The sequence below is a fragment of the Marmota monax genome, unplaced genomic scaffold (genome assembly GCF_021218885.2).
Source record: "Marmota monax isolate L192 unplaced genomic scaffold, Marmota_monax_Labrador192_F-V1.1 WCK01_AAM20220418_F8-fsc00031, whole genome shotgun sequence".
Classification (NCBI taxonomy): Eukaryota; Metazoa; Chordata; class Mammalia; order Rodentia; family Sciuridae; genus Marmota; species Marmota monax.
In genome coordinates, this window is record NW_026695197.1 from 6587999 (window position 1) to 6596141 (window position 8143).

Sequence of the window (8143 nt, forward strand, 5' to 3'; positions counted from 1 at the left end):
TCCAAAAAAAGGGGGGGAGGCAGGGTGTAATATGGAACTTCTGTGCTATGTTTGCAATAATTCTCTGAATCTAAAACTGTTCTATTTTTTTAAATTATTTAGAAAAAGCCAATACATAAGTTAAAGATGAATTTTTAATTATTTGTTTGTTTGTTTGTTTATTTATTTATTTATTGAGGGACCTTGGCAACTTAATAATGAGATCCTATTTCTAAATAAATTTAAAAGGGAGGTGGGGACTTGGCCCCCAAGATGAATTTTTAAATTGAAGGATATGGAAATAAGTCCAAAGACTTTTTCTCTAAGCTTTTGTCATTGAAAATCCCAGGCCTCAGCCAGACCAAAGGAACACAAAAGGAACCCCCTCCAGACTGGCACTTGACAGGGACCCTCGTGAGTCACCTGAGGCCAATACTATAAGCCCAGGGAAACTCCCTATATTCACATTCCTGTTCCACCCTAAAAGAAGCCAAGTAACCCAGACCCTAGCTTCAGCCACCTGCCATTTTCTGCCCTGAAAATGAGCCACACCAGGGTTCCACCAATTGACTCTGATGCTAAATGCTGAATAAAGAAAAACCTGCTGATGAGGTTTGCTTCCTATCTCTTGACTTCGTCATGTGGGCATGTTATTTGTCCTAACAAAAATATTTTAATTGTAAAAAAGATAAGAATGGGAAACTAGGGACAGATGCTGTTTCTGTCCCCTTTCATTCCTGGGGAGGTCCAATAAAACGCTAGACTTCCTCACTATAACATTTGTGTGTCTTACCTGCTCTTTTTCTTTTGTTTCTCATCTACATTTTTTTGTGACTTATTTTCCAGATCTTTAATTCTTTCTTCAGTTACATATAATTTGCTTTTAAACATATCCCTATTTCTGTTATGCATTGTTTTAAAGGTTTTTAAATTTTTTTTCAGTGGTAGATGGACACAATACCTTTTGAAAGGAAAGTGACCACAACACTCGGAGCAACCAAAAGATCTTTATTGCAGCAGTGCAACAAAGAGAAAGGAAAGAAGGAAAGAGAGAGAGAGAAAAGAGAAGAGATGAACAGGGAGAGAGCAAGAGCAAGAGAGAGAGAGCGCGCGTAAGAAAGATAAAGAGCAAGAGAGAGAGAGAGCAAGAGAGAAAGAGCAAGAGAGAAAGAGCAAGAGAGAGAGGGAGAGCAAGAGTGAAAGAGCAAGAGAGAGGGGGAGAGAGAGGGAGAGAGGGGGGCCTGGCAGGAGGGAGTTTTTATAGCCCAAATCTAATGGGGCCTCTGGGTCTGCAAGCTGCCTTGTTGGCCCAAGGCGGGTTGAGTGCTCAGCCTTAAGCAGGACTTGACACAAACAGGTGATAAAGGACCAGATAAAGGGGGTTTGAGTGCGTGGGCTATCTTGCAGTCAACATCTGTTCAGCCTGCCCTGCAGACAACACAGTTCAGCCTGCTCTGCACCCAACACCTTTATTTTTATTTTTTATGTAGTACTGAGAATTGAACCCAGTGCCTCATATGTGCTAGGCAAGCACTCTACCATTGAACTACAACCCCAGCCCAGTTTCCTATATTATTTTTATATTGCTTTTTATATCTATGAAAAAAATGTGCATAGCTGCAAGTTCAAAGCCAGCCTCAGCAACTCAGTGAGGCCCTGAGCAAAAAAAAAAACAGGCTGGGGATGTGGCTCAGTAATGGGTACAATCCTTGGTACAAAAATAAATAAATAAAAGATTTTGTCTCTATTCTGAAGTCATAAAGATACTTCTGCATATTTTCTTCTATAAATTTTATTAAATATTTGCTTTTCATTTATGTCTGTGATATACTTAATTTGTGTGCAATATGAGGAAGGGATCTAATTATTTCCAAATGAAGAATCAAGTATCCAAGAGTCAATTATTGAACTGTCCTTTATTTTCACACTGTTCTTCATGCCAGCTCATCTACCTAGATGATGATAATGATGATGATGATGATGATTTTGTTACTGGGGATTGAACCCAGGACCTGATTCATGCTAAAATGTGTTTTACACTCCCTACCTCTGAGCTAGATTATTTATTTTTGATTCCTCAAGTAGTGTGTGGTGGCAGTTTCTGTAGGCAATTTCACCCATCCACAAAGCTAGCAATTTAAGAATGACAAATAACATATCAAAACTACAAGTCACTCAATATTGCTTGCCAGTCTTACTGTTTTCTAGCTGGCTCAAACTTTGCACAAAGACTATTTCAAAGCATTTCCACTTTACTTAAATTTTCAGTTTCTATCTTCACCTTTATTCTTAAATGATGCATAACTCAACTTTTTTTTTTCCAGTGAGTTTAAAAGCTTTCAGCCTGGAACAATCTCAGTTTCCCACTCACCTACCTGATCTTGCACCCATCTCTCCTGCAACTTTTCTATTAGCATGGAAGGAGGGTTCCTGGTATCTCAAAGACCTATTCCTCCACCTGTCCCAACCTCTTCTTCAGCTATGCCATCATCCATACTCCTTCTCTTCCTCTTCCTTCTCCTCTTCCTCCTCCATTTGTGGTTCTGGGGATTGAACACAGGAGCATTTTACCTCTGAGTCCCCAAGTCCCCACTCCCTCTTAAATTTATTTAGAAATAGGATCTCATTAAGTCTCCAAGTTCCCTCAAACTTGTAGTCCTCCTGTCTGAGTCTCCTAATCCCTGAGCAGGCCACTGTATGTGGCTTCTTCTAGATACCTTCTAACCACCTTGTTCACTGTTTTAGTAAGCTTTTTCACTGCTGTGATTAAAGGATCTGACCAGCACAACTGTAAGAGAAGAAAAGTTTGTTTGAGAGCTCACAGTTTCAGAACTCTTAGTCCAGAGAAGGCCAGCTCCATTCCTCACGGCTTGAAGTGAGGCAGAACATCATGGCGGTCAAGAAGTAGAGAGAGGGGTTGGGGCTGTAGCTCAGTAGCGCTTGCCTTACATGTGTGAGACACTACTCAAGACCACATAAAATAAGTAAATAAATATTGTGTCCATCTACAATAAATATTTATCCATCAAAAAGTTTTTAAATAATAAATAAGTAAATATTTATATTTACTATTTATAGTAACATCCTATCACCTTTGCTGTATATAGAGATTTAGTCAAGGGAATTGATAGCTCATCATCTTAGTCATTTTCTGTTAACCAAAAATCACAGGTTTTGCTCACATTCAAGGGGAAGGGATCACACACAGGTATAACTAATTAGGGGTAACCATAGGGTATCTCCTACAAGTACTTCTTACATATCCCTACTGCTCTGCATCTTCACTGTTACCATTCTAATCCAAGCCACCACCATCACATGTTCACACTAAAGTCAAAGGTGTATGTCATTGCCCTGTTAAGAACCTTTTAATGGTTCCCCAATTGTTTTTATGATCATATTCAACGACCCATTCTGGCTGCTGCCAATCTCTCTAACCACACTTTTAGCCAGAAATGTTCATTTAACACATTAAGCCTCAAGTTTTCAATTCTGCAAATATAATAAATATTCAAATATTATTTCAAAATTACCATAAGTAGTATATTTGTTGTTCACTTTAAGATATTATAGGTGTTCCATACCTGGGATGATGGGGCAAAACAGGTTAACATGTTCTAGCCTTCTTTTTTTTTTTTAAATTCAACTTTATTTTTTTAGTTATTTATAGAACTTTATTTTTATTTATGTATTTGTGGTGCTGAGAATCAAACCCAGTGCCTCACACATGTTAGGCAAGCACTTTACCACTGAGCTACAACCCGAACCCCCTGTTTTAGCCTTCTTATTCCCCGACTTTGTCAACTCATTTTCAAAAAATATATTACAAGTCTAAACATGGACACCTGAGGAACTTCCAGTCCTAGAGCCTAAACATGGACATGCACCTTTGGAACTTCCGGATCCAGGGGCCTAAACATGGACGTGCACCTGAGGAACTTCCGGATGCTATGGCCTAAACATGGAGGACTGAGGAACTTCCGGATCCAAGAGCCCAAAGATGGATGTGCACCTGGGGGCCTAAAAATGGACGTGCACCTGGGGAACTTCCAGATCCGGGGCCTAAACATGGACTTGCACCTGAGGAACCTCTGGATCTGTGGGGCTAAATATGGACGCCCGAGGAATTTCCAGATCTGGGGGCCTAAACATGGACACCTGAGGAACTTCCGGTCCTAGAGCCTAAACATGGATGTGCACCTGAGGCACTTCCGGATCCAGGGGCCTAAACATGGACGTGCACCTTTGGAACTTCCAGGTCCAGGGGCCTAAACATGGACGTGCGCCTGAGGAACTTCCGGATCCGAGAGCCCAAAGATGGACATGCATCTGAGGCACTTCCGGATCTGGGGGCCTAAACATGAACATGCACCAAGGAACTTCGGGATCCAAGGGCCCAAACATGGACGTGCACCTGAGGAACCTCTGGATCTGTGGGCCTAAACATGGACGCCCGAGGAACTTCTGGATCTGGGGGCCTAAACATGGACACCTGAGGAACTTCCTGTCCTAGAGCCTAAACATGGACGTGCACCTGAGGCACTTCCGGATCCGGGTGCCTAAACATGGACGTGCACCTTTGGAAATTCCGGATCCGGGAGCCTAAACAATGAGGACTGAGGAACTTCCGGATCCAAGACCCCAAAGATGGATGTGCACCTGAGGAACTTCCGGATCCAGGGGCCTAAACATGGACACCTGAGGAACTTCCGGTCCTAGAGCCTAAACATGGACGTGCACCTGAGGCACTTCCGGATCCGGGTGCCTAAACATGGACGTGCACCTTTGGAAATTCCGGATCCGGGGGCCTAAACATGGATGTCTGAGGAACTTCCGGATCCAGGGGCCTAAACATGGACACTTGAGGCACTTCCGAATCCGAGGACCTAAACATGGACATGTCTCTGGAACTTCTGGGTCCTTGTGCCTATAAAGGGGAGGGCGTGACTCTCAGAAGGGATGTGGTACATGAAGAGGAGCGGAGCATGCGGCCTGTTGGGAGGCTGACTCAGCTGTCGCACCCTGAGCTTGAATGTGACAGTGGCCTCACTTCCAGGCCTTCCCTTGGGTGTCACTTCCTCCCCTTCCAGGCGGTGCCGGGAAGGAAGTGAGACCAGGCGCAGGGGCCAGGCCCTGAGGAGGGACACCGTCTTTCTCCTCGCTTAGCCAGGTGCCCAGCCTGGCTGGGGACAGGGACGTCTTGTGACACTGGCTGTCTCCTGCATCCCTGCCCCAGGACCTCAGGGTCCACAGGCGGGGACAGTCGTTGATTCTCCCCTGGCCACTGACCCTCAGTCCCGGGGTCTGCCGAGGGAGGGCTCTGTCTCCCAGAGGGTCAGGGGGCCCCTGTGACCTGCTGCTCCTACCCACCATCATCCTGGGCGAGCACAGGTCAGGACACCAGACGCTACTGAGAGTGACATCTCCTAGATGGGAGGCTGGGGACTTTGCCTCTGTCCCCAGGCCTCGGACATTGGATGATCCCCCCCAGAGACAGAAAATAACCCCACACTGCCCAAGACTTACTTTTAAGCTTTGGGTTCTGAAATTTTCCTGCTGCCACCTTCTTCGTGAAGCCAGTTTTTCAACAGAGACAATATTCCAGGGGCGGGGGGGTGGGGGGACAACAACATGGAGTTAATCAAACCAAACTGACACATCTGGTCCTCCAAGAGAAATATGGATTGGAGGGAGAAGAGCCATTCTCAACTGGCGAAATAGTGAAGTTCCCTTGTCCTTATTTTGTGTAAAAAAAATAAATAATCTGATGTTAACTCATCAAATTATTTTTGATGAGTGCTTGGCTCACAGGAAAACTGATTCTGTTTTATGGAATGAAGTGTTACCTGATTTTAAAAATAAAAATGAAGCCAATTAGGATTGTTAAAAAATATATATATATATATATATATTACAAGAAAACTACAGGCCAATATTCCTCATAAACATGTAAGATTTATAAACAAAATTTTAGCAACTCAACCTCACCAATATATAAAAAAGGATAATATGTCATGACCAAGCAGGGATTAATACATGAATACAAGTTTGGTTTAACTTCAAAAATCAATGTATGTAAGGGCTGGGCATGTAGCTCAGTGGTAGAGCACTTGCCTAGCATGCACAGGCACAGGCTGAATTTTATCCCCAGTAAGGAAGGAAGAAGGGAGGGAGGAAGGAAGGGAGGGAGGGAGGGAGGAAGGAAGGAAGGAAGGAAGGAAGGAAGGAAGGAAGGAAGGAAGGAAGGAAGGAAATTAGGGATTCATCTTGATCTATGCAGCCCCTTTGAGTTCTAATTGCCATGACTTCCCCTGAGTAACCCTGGTCTGTTTTCCCTGAATAGTTTCCCAGCATACTATAATTTTTACAACCACTAAAGGAATATGTGGAGCTTTATGACTGGTCCCTGGTGCCATCAGTGCCAGAGATGTGCCTGATATCTTTGTTATTGGTTTAAGATAAACCAGGTACATTTTGATTTTAAACAAAGTCACTTTGACCATAGTCCCCTCCCTCCAAACCAAATGACAGGTAGCCACCTGTCTTGCAGCCACCCAAGACATGCTTCTGTCAGTAGATACCCCAGTAAACTGCACTCTATGATCCTGGATATGTCTGCCTCTTTCTTTAGTTTCATAGAGCCAGTTCTCATACACTGGGAACAGTTCTTTCTGCAAAGGTGAATTGCCATACTAACAAGCTAAAAATGAAAAACATATTGTCTTCTTAAAAGATATTTAAAAATCCACCAAACAGTCGTGACATAAATTCTCAATAAACTAGAAATAGAAAATAACTTCCTCAATATGATAAATGATATCTACCAAAAAGTTACATCTAAGATATTCATTCTCTCCAAATTGATCTCTAAATGCAATTCAATCTCAATCAAAATTCCAGGAGATTTTTTTTTTTTTTTTAGAAATTGGCAAGCTGATTTGGAAATTTATATAGAAATGCATTGGAGTTAGAACAGATAAAACAAAAACATTATAAGTCTCACACTACCTGATTTGAGCCTTATTATAAAGCTACTGTAATGAAAAGTGTATTATCATGGGACTAGGGTGCATAGCACATTGGTAGAGTACTTGCCTAAGACCCTGAGTTTGATCCCCCAGCACCAGAGAGGAGGAAAGGGGAAAAAAAAGAAGAAGAGAATTTTTCCACAAAGGTTCAGTGGAAATTCAGAGGAGAAAGAAAAGTGCAGAACAATTGAATATCCACATACAATAAAAGAAACTTTGCCCCAAATCTCAGAGTATGTTTAACATAAAATTAATTCTGGGCTGGCATGGTGACATATGCCTGTAATCCCAGTGACTCAGAAGGCTAAGGCAGGAGGATTTCAAGTTCAAAGTCAGTGTCAGCAATTTATCAAGGCCCTAAGCAGCTTACCAAGACCCTGTCCCAAAACAAAAAATAAAAGAGGGTTGGGGATGTAGCTCAGTGGTAAAGCACCCCTGGGTTCAATCTCCAGTACAAAAAAAAAAAAATCATAGGCCCAAACGTAAAACCTAAAACTCCAAATAATTTCTGAAAGACAAAATATAAGAAAATCTTATGACTTAGGTTAATTTGTAAAGATTTCTTACATACAACAACGAAAACATCATCCATAAAAGAACTAAATTATAAATTATATTCTTAAACAAAATTTAAAACTTTTGGCTTCAAACAACAATTAAGAGAAAGAAAAACAAATTCATGATATATTTGTATAGCATGCGGACAAAATATTTATACAGACACTTCACCAAAGGAAGATACACAGGTGGCATATAAGCAAATGAAACAATGCTACCTATCATTAGTTGTTAGGGGAATGCAAATTAAAACCATGGTGAGATACACAGAGAGTTGGTAAGGATGTGGAGAAACTGGAACTCTCATCCATAGCTGGTAGGAAAAGCAAAACTACACAGCCATTCTGTAAAAACAGTGTGGCAATTTCTTGAAATGTTAAACATACACATGGGGGAAGGGGGAAGCAGATGTCCATATAAACTGTTTTTCTTAAAGGACTCGTAATTTTTTATACCGTTATTTTATTTATTGATTTTTATGTGGTGCTGAGGATTGGCCTCACACGTGCTAGGCGGGCGCTCTACCGCTGAGCTACAACCCCAGCCCCTCCATATAAACTTGTACATGAATGTTCATG